The following is a 25,040-nucleotide window of genomic DNA, read 5'->3' on the forward strand; positions in this document are numbered from 1 at the left end:
CAGTAGCTTCTACAGCTTCCATGTATCACAAATATCAAGAAATCCATCAGTGAGCTCATACAGCTGCATCTCAATAAATTAGAATACCATCAAAAAGTGAGATTATTTCACTAACTCAATACAAAAAGGTAGAAATAGAATAGATAAAGTGTGGTAAAAAAATGGTGCACAAGCACCTGGGTTAACCGCATACTTGATAGGATTGTTAAGAAAAGGTCATTCAAAAATTTGGGGGAGATTCACAAGGAGTGTACAGCTGCTGGAGTCAGTGCTTCAAGAGCCACCACACACACACACACACACACACAGAGGTATCCAGGACATGGGAAACAACTGTCGCATTCCTTGTGTCAAGCCATTCATGACCAATAGACAACGCTAGAAGCGTCATACTTGGGCAAAAGAGAAGAAGAACTGGACTGTTGCTTAGTGGTCCTAGGTGTTGTTTTTAGATTAAAGTAAGTTTTACATTTCATTTGTAAATCAAGGTCCCAGAGTCTGGAGGAAGAGTGGAGGGACCACTATCCAAGCTGCTTGATGTCTAGTTTGAAGTTTCCACAATCAGTGATTCTTTGGGGAGCCATGTCATCTGCTGGTGTAAGTCCACTGTGTTTTTATCAAGACCAAAGTCAGTGCAGCCGTCTACCAGGAAATTGTAGAGCACTTCATGCTTCCCTCTGCTGACAAGCTTTTTGGAGATTCATTTCATTTTTCAGAAATATTTGACACCTGTCTGCACTGCTAGAAGTACCAATACCTGGTTTAATAACCACAGTATCACTGTGCTCGATTGGACAATAGACTCACCGGACCTAAATCCTACAGAGAATCTATGTATCGTCAGGAGGAAAATGAGAGACACCAGACCCAACAATGCAGACGAGCTGAAGGCTGCTATCAAAGCAACCTGGGCTTCCATAACACCTCAGCAGTGCAACAGGCTGATCGACTCCATGCCAAGCTGCATTACATATAGTTACATAGTTACTTAGGTTGAAAAAAGACCTAGTTCCATCTAGTTCAACCTTCCTCCACCAGTTCTACATTTGGTCACTAAGTCATTTATAACCAACAATGTTTTGTGTACTGAGGAAATCATCCAGCCCTTTTTTAAAAGCTGTTATAGTATCTGCCATTACTACCTCTTGTGGTAGGGCATTCAACAGTCTGACTGCTCTAACTGTTGAATGCCTTTCCTATTTAGCTGTCGGAATCGCTTTTCTTCCACTCGCAGTGAGTGTCCCCTGGTCCTTAGTATTGTCTTTGGAAGAAATAGTCATGTGCCAGTCCTTTATATTGACCACACATGTATTTATAAAAATAAATGAGATCTCCTCTGAGACGTCTTTTTTCTCAGCTAAGCATATCTAACTTTTTCAACCTCTCATCATATGGGAGGCCTTCCATTCCTTGTAGTAGTCTAATTGCCCGCCTTTGAACTAACTCTAACTTCTGAATGTCCTTTTTATGTGGCCTTACTAGTGATTTATAGAGGGATCAGGGGATCTAATCTCTCTTTTTATACAACCTAAAATCGTATTTGCTTTAGCAGCTGCTGCTTGACATTGAGTGCTGCTGCTCAGCTTATTTGTAATGAGAATACCCAAGTCCTTCTCCTGTTCTGTAGTCCCGAGTTTACTTCCATTTAATGTATACGCAGTTATAGGATTACTCTGTCCTAGGTGCATTACTTTACATTTATCAACATTAAATCTCATTTGCCAAGTATCTGCCCATTCTGACATCTTATCCAGATCTTTTTGTAATATTGTACTATCAAGGTCAGTTTTTAATATCCTACATAGTTTGGTGTCATCAGCAAAGACTGACACTTTACTATCAATCCCATCCACAAGGTCATTAATAAAGAGATTAAACAGAATCGGTCCTAGCACAGATCCCTGCAGCCCCCCACTGCTGACTATAGCCCATTTAGAGAATGTACCATTTATGACTACTCTTTGTTTCCTATCTTTTAGCCAATTCCTTACCCAGTTGCATATTGTGTCCCCTAGTCCTTGCTTCTGGAGCTTTAGTATCAGGCTATTATGTGGTACATGTTATATATACACCACAGCCACACCATGTTTTATCTAGATGCAATGTAAATAGAGGTACCATAAATAAACATGGCGAAATGTGGACCCCGGCAAGTCGCTGGTATACAGCATAAGAAACAAAAAGGATTTGCGACAACGCCAGTAGGTGAAAAAGTGATAAATTTTATTAACACGCAGGGTAGGTGAAATTGCGGCACAGGATACAGGTGCGACAGCGGGTCACCGTATCTCCAGGATACGTTTGCACACCATATGAGTGTGCAAATAGAAAACTGTGACAATTAATATACAAGTGTATATAAATATAATTGTTAACCTACAACCACAGTTGGTCATAAGAACAGTACCATATCACATCACAACCAGGTATACAGTGGATAATGAACCAAAATGGGACGTGATCACAAGGTAAAAAGCGGAGGGGGCTTGTGTAAAGCAGGAACTCATAGGGAATATGAGAACCAAAAGGGACCCTCAATTGAGCCACATCACCCACCAAAGTGGTATAAATAAACCACTATAACGCCCAAAGAGGGGAAGGTTATACCTGGGAGGATAATCCTGGAGTATGCGGAGACCAGCGTCTGCCCGACGGCCGTTTCGGCTGTCAAAAGCCTTCGTCAGGGGGAGTGGTTAGTGTAGGGAGGTGCTCGAGCACCTCCCTACACTAACCACTCCCCCTGACGAAGGCTTTTCACAGCCGAAACGGCCGTCGGGCAGACGCTGGTCTCCGCATACTCCAGGATTATCCTCCCAGGTATAACCTTCCCCTCTTTGGGCGTTATAGTGGTTTATTTATACCACTTTGGTGGGTGATGTGGCTCAATTGAGGGTCCCTTTTGGTTCTCATATTCCCTATGAGTTCCTGCTTTACACAAGCCCCCTCCGCTTTTTACCTTGTGATCACGTCCCATTTTGGTTCATTATCCACTGTATACCTGGTTGTGATGTGATATGGTACTGTTCTTATGACCAACTGTGGTTGTAGGTTAACAATTATATTTATATACACTTGTATATTAATTGTCACAGTTTTCTATTTGCACACTCATATGGTGTGCAAACGTATCCTGGAGATACGGTGACCCGCTGTCGCACCTGTATCCTGTGCCGCAATTTCACCTACCCTGCGTGTTAATAAAATTTATCACTTTTTCACCTACTGGCGTTGTCGCAAATCCTTTTTGTTTCTTATTATGTGGTACAGTATCAAATGCCTTTGCAAAGTCCAAATAAATCACATCAGCTGCATTACCAATATCCAGGTTTGAACTTAACCCCTCATAGAACCCCAACAGGTTGGTTAGACACGACTTATCTTTCATGAATCCATGCTGTTTGTCAGTTATCATATTATTTTCTCTAATATATTTTTGCATGTCATCCCTTAAAATGCCCTCAAAAACTTTGCATACTACTGATGTCAGGCTTACTGGACGGTAGTTGCCTGGATCTACCCTCTTACCTTTCTTAAATATCGGTACCACATCAGCAATCCTCCAATCCTGAGGCACCAACCCTGTTACAAGTGAGTCTAAAAAGATGAGATACAGCGGTCTGTCGATTACAGAGCTCAATTCCCCCAATATTCGTGGATGAATGCCATCTGGCCGTGGGGATTTGTCAATGTTTAATTTACTCAGACGTAGGCGTACTTCATCTTGTGTTAAATTAATTATATCGGGTGGTGAACTTTGATTTTTCACTTGTTGAATGATCCCTGGTACAGTCAGTTCCTTGGTGAATACAGATGAGAAATGCCTACTTAATATCTCAGTCTTTTGTTTGTCCTCTATAACTAACTTGTTATTATATTTTAAGGGTCCGATACTATCCTTTGTTTTCCTTTTGGCATTAATGTATTTAGAAAAGATTTTGGGATTTATTTTAATGTCATTGACGATTTTTGTTTCAGTAGCTAATTTTGCTTGTTTGATTTATTTTTTACATTTCCTATCGATATCTTTATACTTCTGAAATGCTATTTCTGTATTCTCAGCCTTTAAGATTTAAGATTTTAAATGCCCTTTGTTTTTGTTTTATTATACTTTGTAGAGTCTTATTTATCCATAGTGGTTTCTTTTTATTCCTGGACATTTTATTACCAGAGGGTATACGTTTTTTACAGGACTCTAGTAGTATATCCTTAAACTTACCCCATTTATGTTCGGTATCCCCAGTATGACTTTGTCCCAATCTACACATTTAAGCTCTTCCCTTAATTTGTTGAAATCAGCTTTCCTAAAATTCCAGGTTTTAGCATTTCCTCCTTGAGTTGCTCTCTTCACAAGAAAGGTTCTATTGTATTATATGCTTCTTTCATTTTTACTGGTTATATCTATTTCACTGGACTTTCATTAAGCAATTTGTATAAGCATGACATATGGTGGGTATTAAAAGCTATCTTGATGTTATGCCGCTGTGTTTACCATTGTTTCCGCTGCAAAGACAAATTAAATCATTTCTAAATACCTGTTCTAAGCCATTGAGTCTTTGTGCGTCATACAAAAAAGTAGTCATTATTCACAGTGGTCTAGTGAGAGCTGCACTTTAAAAAAGAGAAAAGGTTGCATATAGTTAAAATTCTCCAACATGTTAATTCAAAAGCAACACTCATTTTATTTTGCAGTTAGCAGCCATAATGAAAATTGCTGCATTGTATACACTGACAAGCAAAGTGTAACAATATTTTGAACTTTTGACTTTCAGGCTCCATATCTCACCCTCCACTGCAGCTTTGAACGTGAGACTACCTTCATTTTATAGGTAGAATGAAAACAGCACTTTGGGTAGATGATGGTGCACAAGTAGGTTCCAATCTCATACAAAGTAAGAAGTGATCTTGGCACTCATATGTAAATTAATGACATTTATTTCGAAATCCAACGATAAACAGTCACAAACATTTCATTCTTTTAGACCTTCATGAGTGTGCACTGTGCTTTATCTTATCAAGCTTCAGGATAGACACATGCTAATTTTGCAGACTGTGGTATCCACAGCTGGAAAAGCAGCTGGCTGAAATAAATGTCCATAATCTACATACGAGTGCCAAGTTCACTTCCTATCTTAATTTTATAGACATCATTTTTGGCTTTTGCAAGCATACATTTGAGTTGTATCAATTTAGCATATGATTAGTTATGCGGATTCTTCTCATATCCTTGCATTGTTACTGTTTTGCTCCTAAAAATCTAAATGTAAATTTTGATCATTTTGTTAGCATTTGGTAAATCCACCTCTGGCTTTCAAACTGCCTGAATCCATCTAGGCATGCTCACAATCAGAATCAAGCATGTCTCGACCACACCCTGCTTCCAGGTCTCTTATACGTGTTATCAATATTGGTGCCTACTGATCTAATCATTTGGGTATGTAAAAAGCTTTTTATTCAACTCTACCTAAGTATTGGGTTGAATTTTGGGGACTTTGGAGGCCAATATGCTTTGGGTCGTCGTCATGCTTGAAAACGATGTCGTCCATTACATACCCATAGTACTTGAGCATACAAAGTAACTTTGCTTGTAGGACCATCACATATTGCTCAGTATTAGGATCTTGGTGAAATATCCAATGCCTTTGACTGTGAAATAGGGTGGCACGGTGGCTCAGTGATTAGCACTGCAGTCTTGCACCGCTGGGGTCCTGGGTTCAAATCCCACCAAGGACAACATCTGCAAGGAGTTTGTATGTTCTCCTAGTGTTTGTGTGGGTTTCCTCCGGGTTTATTCCCACACCACAAAGACATACAGCTAGAGACCTTAGATTGTGAGCCCCAATGAGGACAGTGTTGCTGTTGCATTTAAAGCACTGTGGAATTAATAGCACTGAATAAATACAGTATATTATTATTATTATATCATCTGGCTTCCTCCACTGAACTTGACTTTCTCGATATGGTAGCCCCTTTTTCCCTTGGATTTTCCAGACCCATTTGCACCTATGCACTTTGCATTCCAGACATGTGTAATGTGTTTTGCATGGATTTTTGTGATCTCACTATTAGGAAGTATACATGCTTCAATTGCCATGTTTTTCGCACAAGAACTGATAAATAGCAAAACCCAAGCACTAAGAGAGAAGAGGAGAAGGATTTTTGATGAAAGTGTTTTTTATTAACAACCGACAAACTGCAAAAGTGTGAACCCTGACATATAGCAACAACCAACGTTTCGGTTATGACACCTTTTTCAAAGTAGTTGCCTGTAAAGGTTAAAAATACATAGTGAGTATATAAAGGTGAAGGAACAGTAATATGTACAAATATGCAAATATATACAAAATGAGCACATACTTAATATAGAGATGCTAAGTCATACGGGTCAGCTCGGACAACCGTCAATGTAGATTAGATGGAGGGCATCACATTTAGCAGTGTGCGGTGTCTAGTATATAGGAAAGACATATATTAGATGAGCATGTATCAAGATTGTAAAAAATCAGCAAGGGGAAAAAAAGTCCACAGAAATGATGATAACAGAAAAATAGCCATAATAGCAGTACTCAGGTCAATATGAGGAAAAACAGGTATAACAAAGCCTCCTGATTGATGCAGAACTGGATCTCCAAAATGAAAATATATAGATATACAAATATCACATATGATATTGAAGATGGCACAGGGAGAAGTAGAACTACATACCATGGTGATGGTGGTGGGATGAGTAAAGGCAGAGAAGTTGAGGAGAAGACGCCTGGAAACAAAAGTATAAAGTTAAAAGGCTATAAGTGAATGGCATAGAAGTCCACAGGGAGCATTTAGGAAAGGTACCTGCTTAGGATGTCCAGGACATTCTGTAACAGCGGTGGCAGTGGCAGCGGCGGAGTGACCGCACTGTGCTAGGGAGCGCCATTATATAGGAAGTGGTGTTAAAAGCGTCACTTCCGATATGGCCGGGTGGAACGCATAGATGGAGCGCATCCACAGCTCATGCGCGTGACGTGTGCCATACGTTGTCAGTACTGGGCGGTATCAAAGATGCGAGCGCTGGAACCAGCAAGTGTCTTAAAGGTATACACGCACAGACAACATTACAGCACACGTTATGTTAAGGGCACAAATTGAACGTGCTGGTATCATGAATGGTGCATTAATTACCTGCCAAAGGACCTAGTAGTGCAGGGTGAAGTTGCTGTGGACTGTGAGCTATGGACTGGGGATTCTAAAGGCCCCGTCACACCAAGCAACATCGCTAGCAACATCGCTGCTAACGAACAACTTTTGTGACGTTGCTAGCGATGTTGCTGTGTGTGACATCCAGCAACAACCTGGCCCCTGCTGTGAGGTCGTTGGTTGTTGCTGAATGTCCTGGGTCATTTTTTAGTTGTTGCTGTCCTGCTGTGAAGCACAGATCGCTGTGTGTGACAGCGAGACAGCAACAACTAAATGTGCAGGCAGCAGGAGCCGGCTTCTGCGGAGGCTGGTAACCAATGTAAACATCGGGTAACCAAGAAGCCCTGTCCTTGGTTACCCGATATTTACCTTTGTTACCAGCCTCCGCCACTCTCACTGTCAGTGCCGGCTCCTGCTCTGTGCACATGTAGCTGCAGCACACATCGGGTAATTAACCCGATGTGTGCTGTAACTAGGAGAGCAAGGAGCCAGCGCTAAGCAGTGTGCGCTGCTCCCTGCTCTGTGCACATGTAGCTGCAGCACACATCGGGTAATTAACCCGATGTGTGCTGTACTAGGAGAGCAGGGAGCCAGCGCTAAGCGGTGTGCGCTGCTCCCTGCTCTGTGCACATTTAGCTGCAGCACACATCGGGTAATTAACCCGATGTGTGCTGTAACTAGGAGAGCAGGGAGCCAGCGCTCAGTGTGCGCTGCTCCCTGCTCTCTGCACGTGTAGCTGTGTGAGCTGGTAACCAAGGTAAATATCGGGTTGGTTACCCGATATTTACCTTAGTTACCAAGCGCAGCATCTTCCACGCGGCGCTGGGGGCTGGTCACTGGTTGCTGGTGAGCTCACCAGCAACTTGTGTAGCCACGCTCCAGCGATCCCTGCCAGGTCAGGTTGCTGGTGGGATCGCTGGAGCGTCGCAGTGTGACATCTCACCAGCAACCTCCTAGCAACTTACCAGCGATCCCTATCGTTGTTGGGATCGCTGGTAAGTTGTTTAGTGTGACTGGACCTTAAGACACCTAGAATGAAAGCGAGATTAGATACAGGCGTCAGTAAATATTGTAAATAGCAGATAATGATATACAAGTGTATACAATAACACATATAGTCGGGAAATGGGATGAAATAGTAAGTTCAATGAAAGATATGCTCAGCAATAGATCATGCAAAAATAGACACTAAAGATTTTTAACATGAACCTCATATTCTCGGTTGAGGCCAAGGGGTTCAAGAGTTTGCAAGGTATGAATCCAAAAGGATTCCCTCTCACGTAGCATTCTGATTCGGTTACCACCAAGTCTGGGGAGACCAACATATTCCAGGACCTAGATTCTGAGCTGTGAAACAGAGTGACCAGCAGACGCAAAGTGTGCTGGAATCGGTAATGCTGTCTGCTTACACCGGATTGTGGACTTGTGCTTGCTGATGTGGTCTCGGACATGCTGGGCAGTCTCCCCAACATATCTGAGACCGCACGGGCACTTTATGAGATATACTACGTAATTAGAGTCACATGTGAAGTATCCGGGAATGGAAAATCTCTTACCAGTCCGTGGGTGCGTAAAGTGATTTCCCTTTGTTACATGAGAGCACTGTAAGCAGTGGAGACAGGGAAATGTCCCTTTTCGACTGGTGGAAAAATAGATTTTTCTGATCGGTGGTTTAGAAAGACCAATGTCTGCTCTTACCAAGGTGTCCCTAAGGTTGGGGGGACGTTTATAACAGAAAAATAGTTGAGTCTCAAATTCAGGGATGGACGGGTAAGCTTGGTGTAGGAGAGGCCAGTGTTTCAGTATAGCAGATTTAATTAGAGGGGAGAAAGGGTGAAAGGTATTCACAAAGGGAATCTTATGAGAACCTGATGGGTTGGTGACTCGAGGAGCAGGTTTTGCATAAGGAGGATATCCCCTGTTGTGAACTTATGGTCCATTTCTGTATGGCGTAAGTCTCTCCTTGTGAAATCGGAGACAATTCTAGCTACCCGGCAGTGTTGTGAGTGGGGCAGGGATTATTTGATATGTTTCTGATGGTAACTGGTATATAGGAGAAGGCTGTGTTTGTCTGTTGGTTTAGTGTAGACGTCAGTGGATAGAGATCGGTCTGTATTTATTATGACTGTAGTATCCAAAAAATGGATAGAGCTATTGTGATGTAAAGTGAAGGATATGTTATCAGTAGCCATGTTCAGGTCAGAATAGAATGATTCAAGTTATGAAACGTCGCCAGTCCAGATGAAGAATATGTCGTCTATGAATCTTTTCCAGATCATGACTGAATGATCAAATTGAGGAAGGGTATAGACATATTGGTTTTCAAAAAAATCCATAAAAATGTTAGTATAGGGGGGCGCGACGTTAGACCCCATCGTGGTCCCCCTACGCTGTTAAATGAATTGATTCCTAAAAAGAAAAAAAAATTGTGAGGACTTCCTGTAAAAGGTTGAGGCAAAATTATTTTTTGGAATTAGAAAAGTCAGTATGGGTATGTAGGAAAATGTCTACTGCCTGTAGTCCCTCTGAGTGATCGATACTTGTGTACAAGCTCGATACATCCAGAGTTACCAACAGGCTATTGGTAGGAACCCTAGAGATGGAGTTTAGGATGGACAAAAAATGGCCAGTTTTGTCGCACAAGAACTGATAGACCTTGTGATGACCCAACTTGTTGATGCCAAAATTTTACCTGGATGTCCACCTCTTTGCCTTTGAATGGATAAATGGGCTTCATTTTGTATTCTTCCAACTCTCAAGGCACACACATGATGCAGTTTGGCAGTTTTCTTGCCGAGAGACCGCAACCCATAAGCTGGATGATGCTGTTCTCATTTTTTTTGCAATCTATCTCATGGCTGCTCCTCATTTTGAACCAGTGACTTTTTACTTGTGAATCAGCCTATTAAAACTGAGCTATTATGGAATGTGAGATCAAGTTGTAATTTGTAGTATACAAGAAAAAAAAAAAATTTAAACGCCAAGAGCAGAGCACTAACAATGCACTGACATGGGAAGAATATGGATAATTAACCATATGCTAAATTGTTACAAATCAAATTTATGTATAAGATAGCCAAGATTATTTTCTATAAAATAAAGGTATTCTCGTGTTCAATGCTGTAGTGGATGGGGAATTATGGAGCCTGAAAGTCACTAGATCAAAACATTGTTACCCTTTTGTTCCTCAGTGTATATGTGCTATTAAGACTGCTGGTGTGGATTGTGCATATCCCAGAAGGACTTGCACTGAGCTACATGAAGTTGATAAGTGTGATATATAAAGGGCTTCTGGGGTCCACGATTTACAAGCATCGGTAGTGTGGGTTGGGTGGGACAGGCACTCCTTTGCTAAATTCTAAGTATAAAAGTCCAGTTGAAGCTGTGAAAAATATTACAAAAAAGTAAGTTGCCTGTGAGCAGAGTGGTTGTATGAGCCAGCTTCAAAACAGTCTAAGTATTTGAAAACATTTTTGTAGAAAAACTACCTCTGTCAAATCTACTCCCATATACCAGTCATTGTGACCACTTACTGATTGAGATTTCATTTCAAATCACACTTGTTGAATACAAAAACACTGAGGAGTTGAATTGATATAAAAGGACTGATTCTAAGTAGTTTCGTTTGTGAACCCTCCCCAACCACACCTATTGCCAATCCATATAATACGCATAAATAGCCTGGGTCTCAGCTTCCCATACACGGTAAGTTTTTTAACTGCATGAGAGGACACACACGAGCTAGGGACCCCAACGTAGAGAAATACTTTGGCGTAGTGTTGGGGCTCTATTGCATTGATCAATTCAGTAGCTAAATTTCTCTTGATTCATATGTTCATGGCAGTAATGCAGATTCCATTTTTCACATTTTCACTCTTACATATAGCTATTGGATTTTTCAAGTCAGTATTCACACAGCAGTTTCTGCTATTTCATGTATTCCCCTTACATAGTCACTGGTGTGCATACCTTATCTCCCCATAGTGATTTTTTTTAGGTTTTTGCACCCAGTTCAGACTTAGAATGGTGTTCCAAACGTTATTCCTTATTGATTCTAAGTAGTGGCCATGAGTATCAAAGTACTGAAAATCTCCATTAAATGAATACTTCAGCTTTTTCTGAATTTCTCCCTCTGCTACCAGTCATTAGAGGGTGTGGCTCTCACAGCCATCTTAGTTTCACAGACTTATATTGAGAAAGTAACCTCCAGTGAACACAAAAGACACTGTGTGAAAGGGCATATCACAACTGTAGCCAAGTGATGTAAAAGAGGACCATAGCATCATGGAAATGGAAGAAGGCAGCAATAGGTAAAGTTCATTAACTTGTAGAGAGGTACGGGAGTGGTAGTTGTGAGTGAGGGATTTACTCCAGACTCCACTTCACACTACACTTCACACTACACGGAAGGGCTGGAACTGGCTGGGTGAGTGGACTTGTGTTGTAAAGGCTGGGGCCCCATGCAAGCCGCATACTGCCACTGACATTGGCTAACCAGGGTCGGATAACAACTTGTACTTATACTGAGACCAATAGTTCATTTCAAACAATACTTTACTCAATGGTTCCTTCTCTACAGCAACCTCATACTCCAGATAGCAGGCAAATATCTTCCATTTAATAAACCAGATTCAGACATGGTCTTAGTTTTTGCTGTGTTGCTTGAGATCTAACTAGTCTTGTGAGTTCCAGCACAACCCAGTCCCACATTACAGAACAACTCGTGATGTTCACACTTCCTTGTAGTGACTCTGTCTAGTCTCCTTACAGGGGTGAGGATCAAGATCCTATCACCATGGTCAGAGTAGAGCCTTTCTCTCTCAGATGTTTGACCGGCGTCCACTGGGAGAATCCAACTTCAGTCATTTGCCAGTTACCATGAACCTATTATCTTGACAGCTAAGGGCCCTGGCCACTATAGTCCTGTTCTCTGGCTCCTCTTGTTTGGAACTGTTCCATTTCAAGGGTTAGTCTCTCATTTCAATTGCATGTCTTAGTTAACATTGGAGATTGAATCTATCTTGTCTCCAGTATCCTTTCTTCCCGTGGCTACCTCAAACCACTCACTGTATGCAACCTTCATGACCTACAACAATCTGTCCATACTAATGGATCACTAGATCTCCACTAAACTGACTCTTCTGTAGTGAACCGTCTTTTACCCAATCAACTAACTACTCCCAATGAGGGCTGATCACAACACTTAACTATTGCTTTCCCTATGGTCAAGTAACTTCCTATATATCCATGCCATGCAATACACATTATACAATACTTACTATACTTTACATGATAGATTACTACATATCACAAGAACACATTACAAAACATCACATTATACAGGTACATATCACACTGAACTGCACCATACATTATACATTACAATTCACATTACACAATATTTATATGTATAAAAAACCACAATATATTGTTCACATTACAGTACGCAACAATACAATGAAGTGATTAATGTCTTCAGGGATAGGAACGTGACAACCATAGTCCACCATCTTTACTCATTCCTTGCATTCTAATTTTTCTTTGGTAATGTAAGAGATTATAAATAGGGATGATCGAATACCTCAAATATTCGGCTTTGCGAATATTTTCCGAATAGGTCGCCGCTATTTCACTATTCGCGAATATTCGATGTGCAATGTAAGTCTATAAGAAACCCAAATAACTATTCGGAACTATTCGGGCTTCCCATAGACTTACATTGCGCATTGAATATTCGCATAGCGGCGACCTATTCGGAAAATATTTGCGAAGCCGAATATTTGAGGTATTCAATCATCCTTAATTATAAAATAAACCATCAAATTGATCATTTAATTTTTTTGTAATTCACATGTTCTTAACAAGATATAGTTAAATGAAATAAAGTTTGACAATCATCCAATAAAGGGATTTTTTAGCATAAAATGAGTGAAACTAGAACTCTTTGCCACGTGATGCTGTAATATGTGATTATTTGAAACAGCTTAAGAAAGGCCTGAAAATAAATACTATTACAGGATGAGTTGTACCCTGGGGATATATGTAAAGTTTTAAAAAATTCTGCCTGTTATAAGACGGCTTCGAAAAATCCTACGAGTTTTATTAGACAGAATTTTATTGAAGTATCTTTCAGATGTAATACTTAAGCTGTTTCTTCTTAATATTTTTGAATACTTTGTCTTTTATTTACTCCCAATAATTAAAGACCATTGTTGTTGTACTTTTCAGGCGAGCCTCATTACTGATATGCTGACATTACTACTGATCTGTAGCTATCATTCTGCTAGCAGCTTAATGTCCAACAATGATCTGGCCACTGATGGACGTCTGTCTCCAAAAAATGAAACACAGGTGAGGTTTGTTTAAGAGATATCAGTTATATTGCTATGTTTACTTAGGTTGTAAATCTGCTAAATTTCGAGTTTGGTAGATTCAGTCCAATTCAGATGGAAAATTTGATTTGAATCAAAGTTCATCAGTGCAATTTGATTGAGCCATGATTGACAAAAAAGACTTTTTATTATTAGGGATGATCGAATACCCTAATATTCGCTTCGCCGAAAAGCCAGCTAATACGTTACCGCTGTTCAACTATTCGCGAATATTGGACGCCCAATGTAAGTTTATGGGAAACCAGAGTAATTTCATGTTAGACCTAACGGCAAGCTGTGGTGACAGGAAAAGGCAGAAACAGCACGGGCACAGTCTCTGTATCTCAGAGATATCGAATGCAGCGAATAGCCTGTTATCCGTCGGATACTGAATAGTGCCGAATACATTCGCTCATCCCTATTTATTATCTTCTGAGGTGTCCCAGCACTAAACCATAATAAAAGGAGGAGTAGGTAAGATGTATAAAGCAATAAAACATCATACTCATCTAGTACCTTAATTATCCCTACCATGCCAGCTCCTTGCTTGTCCACTGATAACTTCCTAAGGTACCCTCTCTGCTGCAGTACTAGTCTAATCTCCACATACCGGACAAAGCTAATCAGGAGAAACTTGAGTTGAGCCAAGCACATTTTTATATCCTGTGTTTTACTTGTTTTCTGTGTGTATAATATAAGTATATCATGAAGATAAGTTACTGCGGTAGTTCACTTCTTTGTGATGTTTCCGGTTTTGCTATGTTATTATTAGATCTAAGAAGCAATTCTCCAAATGAACTGAGAAAACTTAAAGGGAATCTGTCAGCAGGTTTTTACTATATAGTCTGAACACAGCAGGAGAGAGGGACTGAAACACTAACTTTAGGATGTGATTCATTACTGTGTGTCATTTACTTATAATTAAGGTTTTGATTCTAAGTAGATAATCACTACCAGGACTACAGGGCATGTTAGCAGTTGTCCAGCCATGCCCCATCTTCTGATAAGCAGCTCACTGTCAATAATCAATTTACACAGAAAGCCGTGGTGTGAGCAGGGTCAGCTTTCTGAGCTCTGCTTCATGCAACATCTAAGAACTCTGACTGTGTTACACCTGCTGCACCCAGAAAACTAAGTGATGCATTATTGGAATCATGGTCTCTTTCCCAGTCTTCTCTGTGCCCCCTCCCCCCAGTGCTGTCTGTGCCTCCACAGTGCTGATTATGCCCCCTGGTAATATCTATGCTCCCCCAGTGCTGTCCAGTCCTGTCCGTGCCCCTTAGTACTCTCCGTGCCACCGGCAGTGCTCTCCATGCCAACGCCAGTACTGTCCATGCCACTGCCAGTGCTGTTTGTGTCCCCAGCCCTGTTTGTGCCCCCTAGTGCTATCCATGCTGCCCAGTGCTGTCTGTGCTGTGCAGTGCTGTCTGTGCCACCGCCAGTGCTATCCATGCTCCCCAAGTGCTATCCGTGCCTGCCAGTGCTGTCTTTGCTCTTCCAGTTCTGTTCGTGCCCCCTTGTGTAGTCTATGTCACCCAGTGCTGTCTGTGCCATCGCCAATACTGTCTGTGCCACCACCAGTGCTGTCCATGCCACTGTCAGTGTTGTCTGTGCTGCTGTCAGTGCTATCTGTGCCACCAGTGCATTCAGTTCCATCCCCTGTGCTGTCCATGTCCCCAGTGCTGTCCATTTCCATCAGTCCTGTATGTGGCCCCCTAGTCCTGTCCATGACCCTCAGTGCTGTCTGTGCCGCTGCCACTGCTGTATTTGTCACCAGTCTTCTGTGTGTCCCCTTAGTGCTGTCCATTCTGTCAAGTGCAGCCCAGTGCTTTCAATGCCACCACCAATGCTGTCCATGCTACCCCAATGCTTTTTGTGCTTCCAGTGCAGTCTGCAATCCCCCAGCTGTGTCTATACACCCCAAAGTGCTTTCCTTGCCACCCCAGTGCTGTCCGTATGTTCCCTCAGTGATGTCTATGACCCCAGTAATATTTGTGCCCCAGCTACTCCTGTAATGTATATGCCCCAGCCACTCCTGAGATGTATATGCCCCAACCACTCCTGTGATGTATATGCCCCAAGCATCTCCTGTAATTAATATGAACCAACGTCTCCTGCGATGTATGATCCCCAGCCTCTCTTGTGATGTTTATGCCCCCAGCGTCTCCTGTGATGTATATGCCCCCAGCCTGTCGCATGTGAGAGAATCAGATCACAAGATTCCAGGGAATGACACTCAGTTCACACTCGTAGCCTCACTGTTCTTCAATGTAATCTATGAGCATGTTTTTGCTATGTTATCTGAGAGCAGAACAATGTAGTAGCTGAAAGCCTGCTTGCAGTAACTATCTTCAGCTTATAAAACTTTCATTGTATTGAAACTTCAACACACAACCTAATAAGTGACAGATACCTGGAATCAGGCTCTCTGTGACTATGTTATGCTGTTCTCAGATTAAATAACAAAAACCTGCTGACGGGTTAATTTAAATGTATATGCTTTTTGCCCGGGTATGTGTCACGCTCCCGGTGTCCCAGCAGCCCTCCTTACCCACTGAGCCGGTTCCTGCATTGCACCACCGCTCTGTACCCACTGATCCAGTCGTACCTGCATTGCACCACCGCTCTGTACCCACTGATCCAGTCGTACCTGCATTGCACCACCGCTCTGTACCCACTGATCCAGTCGCACCTGCATCGCACCACCGCTCCTTACCCACTGATCCACTCCACGTGTCCACCGGTCATGGCTGCCGCTCGTGCTCTCCTGTGTCCTGCTCCTGGTCTCATGAGTCTGACTCTGAGTATTAGCCTCATGCCTCTGTATAGGACCAGGCCGCGCCCACTCTCCTGGTTTTATGGACCCAGCACACCTGAAGCAGGATGTGACATACGGCTGTGCTGGATATATAAGACTGGCCTTTCCATAGGGGCGTTGCCTGATCAACGTGTCTAGAAGCTTTGTCTTTTGTGCTAGGTGCTCAGGCCCCCTGGTGCCGTGTCCTGTAGACTTCTTGTCTTTGCTCCCTGGTACCTGTGCCTGTCTTCCTTACCGTCCTGAAGAACTTTGTGACTCTGCTGACCTGGTTATACCTGTCCCGGCCACGCCAGTGCTCCGGCTGCCGTGTACCCTGCCCTCCGGTGGGATACTCGGTCCAGTGGATCCACCTCCTGGGCTTACCAGTCCTCCCTGCCCTGACAGTTTGATCAGGCCATGGATCCCGCTGGAGCACAAACATCTGAGCTGGCCGAACTACGCCAGGAACTGGTGCAACAGCGTGACACCTTACACCGGATGCTGAAATTCCTGGCGTCCATGGACCACCGGTTATATACGCTGCAGACCGCTGCCTCGTCTGAGTCCATGCAGCAACCAGTCTCCGGCTCCGAACCAGTTTCCTCCACGGCCTCGCAACTTCGCCTCGCTGCTCCGCCTCGCTATGCAGGGGATCCCAAGTCCTGCCGCGGCTTCTTGAACCAGTGCTCCCTGCATTTCAAGTTGCTTCCTCATTTGTTTGTCTCAGACCAGGCTAAAGTGGCGTTCCTGATGTCGCACTTGGAAGGCGAAGCTCTAGCCTGGATTAACCCCCTGTGGGAGACTGAGGATCCAATGACCACTAACATCCGGGAATTCCTGCACGCTTTCCGAAGTACATTCGATGAACCCGGACGTACCACCACAGTGACCTCTTCGCTCCTCCGGCTTCGCCAAGGGACCCTGACCGTCGGCCAATACGCCATCCAGTTCCGCACGCTCGCCTCTGAGCTGGGCTGGAACAATGAGGCCTTGACGGCGGCCTTTTGGGAAGGACTCTCTGGCCGCGTCAAAGACGAGCTTGCTGGCCGTGACGTTCCACGCACCTTGGACGCTTTAATATCCTTAGCCACCCGGATTGACCTCCGTTTCCAGGAGCGAACCAAAGAGGTATTCCGGGAGAAGCTACCACCCCGTCACGCCTTGTCCCCGCAGAGGCCTACCGCTCCTTTGCCCCTGCCTTCCTGTGACATGTTCCCGGAACCCATGCAAATTGACCGACTGAACCAAGCCAAGCAACGCCGTGCAGAACGGCTCGCCCTGGGTCTGTGCTTCTATTGTGGAGACGGGTCACACATGCTTCGGACATGCCCTGAGAAACCTGGTAGACCCCAGGCCCAAGGGATGGTGGGAACCGCTACCCTTGGCACCGGAATCCCCTCCGTTCCACTTACACAGACTGTCCAGGTGACGACGAAGAAGACCAGGTTCACAGCAGAGGCCCACATCGATTCTGGGGCAGCGGGTAATTTCATACGCCAGTCTGCAGTGGACCGATACCAAGTACCTGTGATCCCGCTTGCCAAGCCCCTCTGGTTCGCCTCCGTGGACGGCAAACTGCTATACGAACCTGTCCGATATACCACTGAACCAGTAAGACTCCAGGTTGGCACATTGCATACTGAGACCATCACCTTCTTTGTGATCCCGAGGATGGCTCCTGAGCTCCTGTTGGGCCTGCCCTGGCTTCAACTTCATGACCCTGCCATTAGTTGGCACTCTGGCGCTATTAACCGCTGGGGGTCCTCGTGTCATGACCACTGCCTACAGCCCGTTCCTCGGCCCCTGTCACCCGAGCCTGCTATGCCGCAGGAAGAAGAAGAGGCGACGACTCAGTCCAGCGGTGTACCACAGCTCCTGGCACTTGTGCCTGTGGTGCCACCGGATCCAGAAGCACAGTCGACGCAGTCCAGCGTCGTTCCACCATCCCTGACACTTGAGACTTTGATGCTCCCTGCTGCTGAGGATGACACACCTTCCTGTACCCGGTCCGAGACGCCCGAACCGGTCGCCCACGACTCCAGTCCTGCTTCTGACTGTCTTCCCTTATCCGTTGCCTCCGTTGCCGCTGGCTTGGGTTCTCCGATACGGGACATAGTGGCCATGAAAACGGTCCGGGGTAGACAGTCCTTCCTGGTCGATTGGGTGGATTGCGGCCCCGAGGCTCGGTCCTGGTTGTCCCGGAAGTACGTTGCTGCCCCTCTTCGGCGCGCCTACATGTCCCGGCCGCGGGGAGGGGGGCTTCAAGGGGGGGGTACTGTCACGCTCCCGGTGTCCCAGCAGCCCTCCTTACCCACTGAGCCGGTTCCTGCATTGCACCACCGCTCTGTACCCACTGATCCAGTCGTACCTGCATTGCACCACCGCTCTGTACCCACTGATCCAGTCGTACCTGCATTGCACCACCGCTCTGTACCCACTGATCCAGTCGCACCTGCATCGCACCACCGCTCCTTACCCACTGATCCACTCCACGTGTCCACCGGTCATGGCTGCCGCTCGTGCTCTCCTGTGTCCTGCTCCTGGTCTCATGAGTCTGACTCTGAGTATTAGCCTCATGCCTCTGTATAGGACCAGGCCGCGCCCACTCTCCTGGTTTTATGGACCCAGCACACCTGAAGCAGGATGTGACATACGGCTGTGCTGGATATATAAGACTGGCCTTTCCATAGGGGCGTTGCCTGATCAACGTGTCTAGAAGCTTTGTCTTTTGTGCTAGGTGCTCAGGCCCCCTGGTGCCGTGTCCTGTAGACTTCTTGTCTTTGCTCCCTGGTACCTGTGCCTGTCTTCCTTACCGTCCTGAAGAACTTTGTGACTCTGCTGACCTGGTTATACCTGTCCCGGCCACGCCAGTGCTCCGGCTGCCGTGTACCCTGCCCTCCGGTGGGATACTCGGTCCAGTGGATCCACCTCCTGGGCTTACCAGTCCTCCCTGCCCTGACAGTATGTTTGATAAATATTAGATCAGTATTAGCGATCAGTGAACACAAATAGAGATGAACGAACTCATGATAGTTCGGTTCGGTGGCTGCAGCCAGACTTTTGGAAAAGTTCAGTTTGGGACCTTAACTTTATTTGAACACCAGTGGAAGTCACTAATTGGGTAGTTCGGGTCTCCACCCACATGCAGCCAGTGATAAACAGATCACTTCTGGAGGCGGGTGGGCGAGGCTTTCCTTTTTGTTTGTGCGCACAACCTCCGATCATGCTATTGTTACCCCGAGTGCGAGCCGATAAAAGACTACAAGCGGCTTGCACTGGGCAGAGCACCGAGCATACCTGAGCACAGCAATGCTTGCATGAGTAGTTTGCAGATGTAAAGGTCCCAAACTCCAATCCCCAACTCTGTTTTATTTATAAAGTTTGTGTTTAGTACGAACATCGAATATCGCATCTTGGGTTTGCTCAGCTCTAAACCTGAATAGTAAAGTTGAGCATTCATACCAAACACGGGGGGGTCCAAACTCAAACTCAAACACAGACTTTTAAAAAAAATGTTTGTGTCCGAGCTTGGAGTTTGTATGCTGCTTGTATCCTAATAAAGTGTGTTGAAAGCCTGAAATGCAGCCATTCAACAAACTTTTCGGCATGTGGAAGATGTACGCTGCTGTGAACAAAATAAATACATTTTTTGAAACAATTATGTAAGATCCCCCCTTTTTTTGATAACCAGCACAGGTAAATCAGACAGCTGAGGGCTGATATTATCAGACTGGGAAGGTCCATGGTTATTTAGTCCTTTCCAGCCTAAAAATAGTAGCTTGCAGCCACACCAGAAGTGGTGCATCCATTAGATGTGCTAATTCTGGCATGATTCCCCTTATGTGGTGACAATTGGGGTAATACTTTTGGGGTTGATGTCCGATGTGAATTGACAACTAACATCAAGCCCAGGGTTTAGTAATGAAGAGGCATTCACCACTTTCTTACCATCACTCACCGACAGCAACATTGTACCTTTACCCACCCCATATCTTAATGACATTCTCCCCATTTGCAATAGCACCATGAGCATTCAGCCACCACGTCATATCACACACTCCGGTCAGGCTTATCTGTGTAACCCTGTCCTCACCACTGATTGGCAGCTTGCTGACAATTCAGTGTTGGCAGGAAGCTGACAATCAAGGTTGTGGATAGGAATATACTCAAGCCTTAATATTCTGACCCACTACATATCTACAACATAGATACCCAGGATTATATAAAAAATGCACCAAGAGGTCCTGTAAGATACACATCCCTGGAATTAGGCTCTCTGTCTCTACATCATGCTGCTCACAGATTAGATAGGAGAAATCTGCTGACAGATTCCCCAAGAAATTGCAGTTGAAAACTCTCAGTTTTATATTCTCATCAACCCGACTTTTACCATCTTCTGTCAGTAAACAAGGGGTTAAACTATTTTAGTACATGGATGATTATCTCTACATCCTTGATAAAATGTAAACAAATACATTTATTATAATTACAGTTGATGATTGCACTGCACTTCTCTCATTAAGTGAACACACTGTGCTTCATTATCTTATATAGAATGAGGGTTGTTTCTAATAAAGGGTAAATGAGATATGTGGACAGAAACAAGATACACAAAATATAACTACTGATATTGAATAAATAAATTGCAGATATCTGCGGCTTGTAACTTGTGAGACATTTCAGCATCATATTCATTTCAAAATGGCACTCATTTTTGTGTGCTATAGCACCAATAATTTGATGACTGCATGCGGTACAACAGGAGATGAACACCAGGGAAGATGTAAAGAAACACCCTGGAAACAGGGAGAGGGGTCACCACCTCACACTCCCCTGTAACTGATCCCCGAGCTCCCTAATATCCTTAGACTAGACGGGTCCTTCCCTCTCTTGTGCCATCACATGCCTATGCCCTGGATTAGCCCTGGCTAGTGAGCAGGCCAGCAAGACACTTGTCTTACTTCTAATGTAAAGACCACATGAGTAAAGAGAGACAAATACAACAATAGAACTCCAAATCTTCTCCAGAGAGGGAACTACACTGCATCTACTGGAATGATAACAACAGCTTGTTCCAGAGACAACACATTCACAGGTCAACATAGAATGAAATAACATTGGCATATGGGAGAGCCAGGAGTGACTTTAAAAATGAAGGGGAGTTGTCACACGGAGTTTTGCACAAACTTCACCAACTGTCAGGGTGGCGTTGGGCTCTGTTTACATTGCAGATTCTGATAGTCCGCCAACTCTATTTTCTGGTGTCTGGAATCAACACAGGCAGACTCGAGCATCGACCTGCTGTGTGCTGACTCACAGGAAGAATGGGAGTTAATCTCTACTAGTCTGCTTGTTAAGTTCCTTTGCACATATGTGGTGGGAAGGACACATCACTGCTGCTCCCCTTCTATTTAAGCTGGATGTAATCTTCTACCCATGTCAGCTAAAGTCTCTACTTTGGTCTGTGAGGTGTGGTGTCCCAGATTCTCTGGTGAAAATTGTGCTATTTGTGTATTGCGGTTGTGAAAGTTTACCTCTGTTGTTTTGTAGTTTTCTTCCTTCTACTGTGTTTTCTCCTGAATCTCTGTGTGACAGAGTTTTGTTTTTCCCCTTGTCTGTCTATATCTGTGTATCTGTGACTTTAATTACACTCCTGTCCTTTCCCTCCCTGGGGGGAGGGAAAAACAGATCTGGATTGGTCAGAAACAGAGCCAGTAAGGAAACTCAGGCATTCCCAGCATTAGGGGTATCCCTTGAGAATAGGGATAGCATAGGGCCCCCTAGCTTGAGGGACAGCTTAGGGGCTCTGGTTCCCTGCTATCTGTAATGCCTGCCTGGATCCACAGACTCATACGGGCTGTAATGGACAGGCTAGAGGGAAGCCACTCACCAAGCAGGACCCTTAGAACCCTGAAACCTTTTAACCCCTATACAAGGATTTGGAACACAGGGCCCAAGGTGATCACTACCTGTGGCAGGTTGCAGTCCGAGAGAGAAGTAGTCAGGCAGGGTTAAACCAAGATATGCGGAACAGGGACAGAATCGGTAGGCAAGGACATAATCAGAAACAAGCAGAGGTCAAAACCGGATCGGGCAGCGAGGTACAAAAACAGCAGGCAGGAGACGTACTCAAGCGGTAATCAGCACATGAAATCACAGGACGGAACAGTAACCAGAATTCTCAGAACTATCTCTGGCAGAGGTCAGCAGACAGAAGGGGCATTAAAAAAGGTGTGGTGTCTTCCCATAGGCTGTAGCTGAATGATGGTACTTCAGCTGTGAGACACCCGCCACCTGCAGTCAGCCAGTCGCACTGCAGATCCCCGGGAAACCCAGACCAGTGGATGAGCGAAGCCTGCGCCCACCAGAGCCACTCGCATTGACTCCTCTGCCATAATCAGCACTATCCCCAGCAGGAACACGGCGTCGCCTGGCGATCGGAGTAGAAGTCGATGGAGCGGACTCTGGTGGTGATGTAACACTATCCCAGAGACATTATGACAGGAGTGGCATTGAGGTGCAGCAACTGAGATTATAGCTAAATGGAATCTCAGCAGAAACAGCATCAAATGACGTTAAATCGACTCATGTGAAAGAGAACCTGCGATCTGCACATTGCCATGACCTTTAAATCATAAATCATCAGATACTGGAAAGATCTCAGCTGAATGAGATACATACTCGTGACAATGGTTACGAGCTTGATGTGACTATTTTCTGTCATTTTAGTGTTATACTTATTCAAACAAGCACCTTACACGTAGGTATTGTACAGATATTATCCCTGATGGTCCTGTAATATGCAACACATGATGTATGATGACTAAAATATAATACTCTTTAAATAAGCTCTGCCCATGCTCCCCATTCCTGAGTCACCTATGGATGAGTTACCTGATATAAAATGATGTGTAGGTGCTTGATTTTTATGTAGGGTTATGTAGGATGCTTATGCTGTAACATATTAATTCCTTTACTTTGATACTTCATGACATACAATACATTATGTACATCTAGGTGCTTTAAATAAATGAGCGTGCCCAGTTTTAAGTGGTTAACACTGAACAATAAATTACTATGTACTGAATTGTAAGTAGTCTTAGCTACTGTGTATTATGGATTGCGATGACAGAAGCCCTCCATTAGATTTGTTATACTTGCTAAGCAATACTAAATCCTAGAGACAGTAATTATTTTCATATATCATAATGAAGCGAGAAGCCCCCTGTCAGCAAGCTTTCATAACGTAAACCAAGTCAGCACAATATAGGCTTTTACTAATAAAAGCTAAGGTGGATATCAAATGATGAAGAGCTCGGAGAATGCAAACGTTACTACTAGAGAATTAAAATAATATTATTTACTGGTAACAAATAATCTATGGCCAATAAACATATCAGATGACAGATTCCACCAACGAAGTATGGCAGATGCTGGTGCTAAAACTGTCATAAGGATTTACCATACGATAAGGTGAGGGGAACGTTGTGCCCGAATGCATTTAAAAGACCTTGAAGCCTAAATTGTACTGCATACAGCACACGAGCAAGAATGTACACAAACAGGCGCTGCACATGTTTAGCCCATATATATTTATATATATATATATATATATATATATATACAGTATATGCCTGTCTGCGTTAATTTCTTGTGTTAATATGCTGTTCTGAATCACTTGGACCACTGTATTTTTATATATTCATGAATAAAGTGAAAGCGTTTTTTAACAGCATCCTGGATTGCTCATGTCATTGCGGGATACTGCCGTGTCGTTGTTCATATACCATATTTTTCGGACTATAATACGCACCGGGCCATAAGACGCACCCTGGTTTTAGAGGAGGAAAATAAAATTTTAAGCAAATAATGTGGTCATGACACACTGTTATGGGACAAAGATCTGCTGCTGACACTGTTATGGGGGTAATGTCCCCAAAATCTCTACTAAGGTACCCCATCCTGGCAATGATGCTCCTGCCTTGTATATACAGTATATGTCCCTCATCCTAATATAGCCCCCATCCTGCTATATACCGTCATCCTGGCATATGGCCGCATCCTGCTATATACTTGCATATGGCCGCATCCTGCTATATACTCCATCCTGTCATATTGCCGCATCCTGCTATATACTGGCATATGACCCCATCCTGCTATATAACCCATCCTGGCATATGGCCCCATCCTGCTATATACCTTCCTCCTGCTATATACCCCCATCCTGCTCATATACCCCTATCCTGCTCATATACCCCCATCCTGCTCATATACCCCCATCCTGCTCATATACCCCCATCCTGCTCCTAATATACCCCCATCCTGCTATACACCCCCATCCTGCTATATAACCCCATCCTGGTATACAGCCCGCATCCTGTGGCACATAAAATAAAATAAACGTTCATACTCACCTTACCTCACTCCCTGCAGCATCGCTCCTCCTCCATCTGTGTCAGCAGTAGCGCTAGAGTGTGGAGCTAGCCACGATCCCTGCAGCATTGCGATGTCCTCCTGTCTCTGCTGGCGGCGACTGCATGTGGACACGTGCGCACAGCGATGACGTTATCGCTATGTGCGCCGTTAGTGTCCTCACACAGCCACCACCAGCAGACAGGAGGATATCGCGGTGCTGCAGGGATCGTGACTGGTGAGTTATACTGATTCGCTGCACCCCGCGCTGATGATGTTGTGCGGGG

The 25,040-nt window shown here is 44.2% G+C and overlaps 1 protein-coding gene across 2 annotated transcripts in view; it reads left to right on the top strand.

Moving 5' to 3' along the window:
- MC5R (melanocortin 5 receptor) overlaps positions 1-25,040 on the top strand; it is a 130,070-nt gene that overhangs the window by 86,957 nt on the left and 18,073 nt on the right. The window contains exons 1-2 of one of the 2 annotated variants that reach the window (XM_075316410.1): positions 509-597; positions 13,402-13,524. The gene's annotated coding sequence lies outside the window, so the exon portion shown is untranslated. Of the gene's footprint in view, positions 1-508; positions 598-13,401; positions 13,525-25,040 lie in introns of those variants that run through there. The other variant, XM_075316409.1, reaches the window with a different exon arrangement.

The sequence above is a fragment of the Anomaloglossus baeobatrachus genome, chromosome 6 (genome assembly GCF_048569485.1).
Source record: "Anomaloglossus baeobatrachus isolate aAnoBae1 chromosome 6, aAnoBae1.hap1, whole genome shotgun sequence".
Classification (NCBI taxonomy): domain Eukaryota; kingdom Metazoa; phylum Chordata; class Amphibia; order Anura; family Aromobatidae; genus Anomaloglossus; species Anomaloglossus baeobatrachus.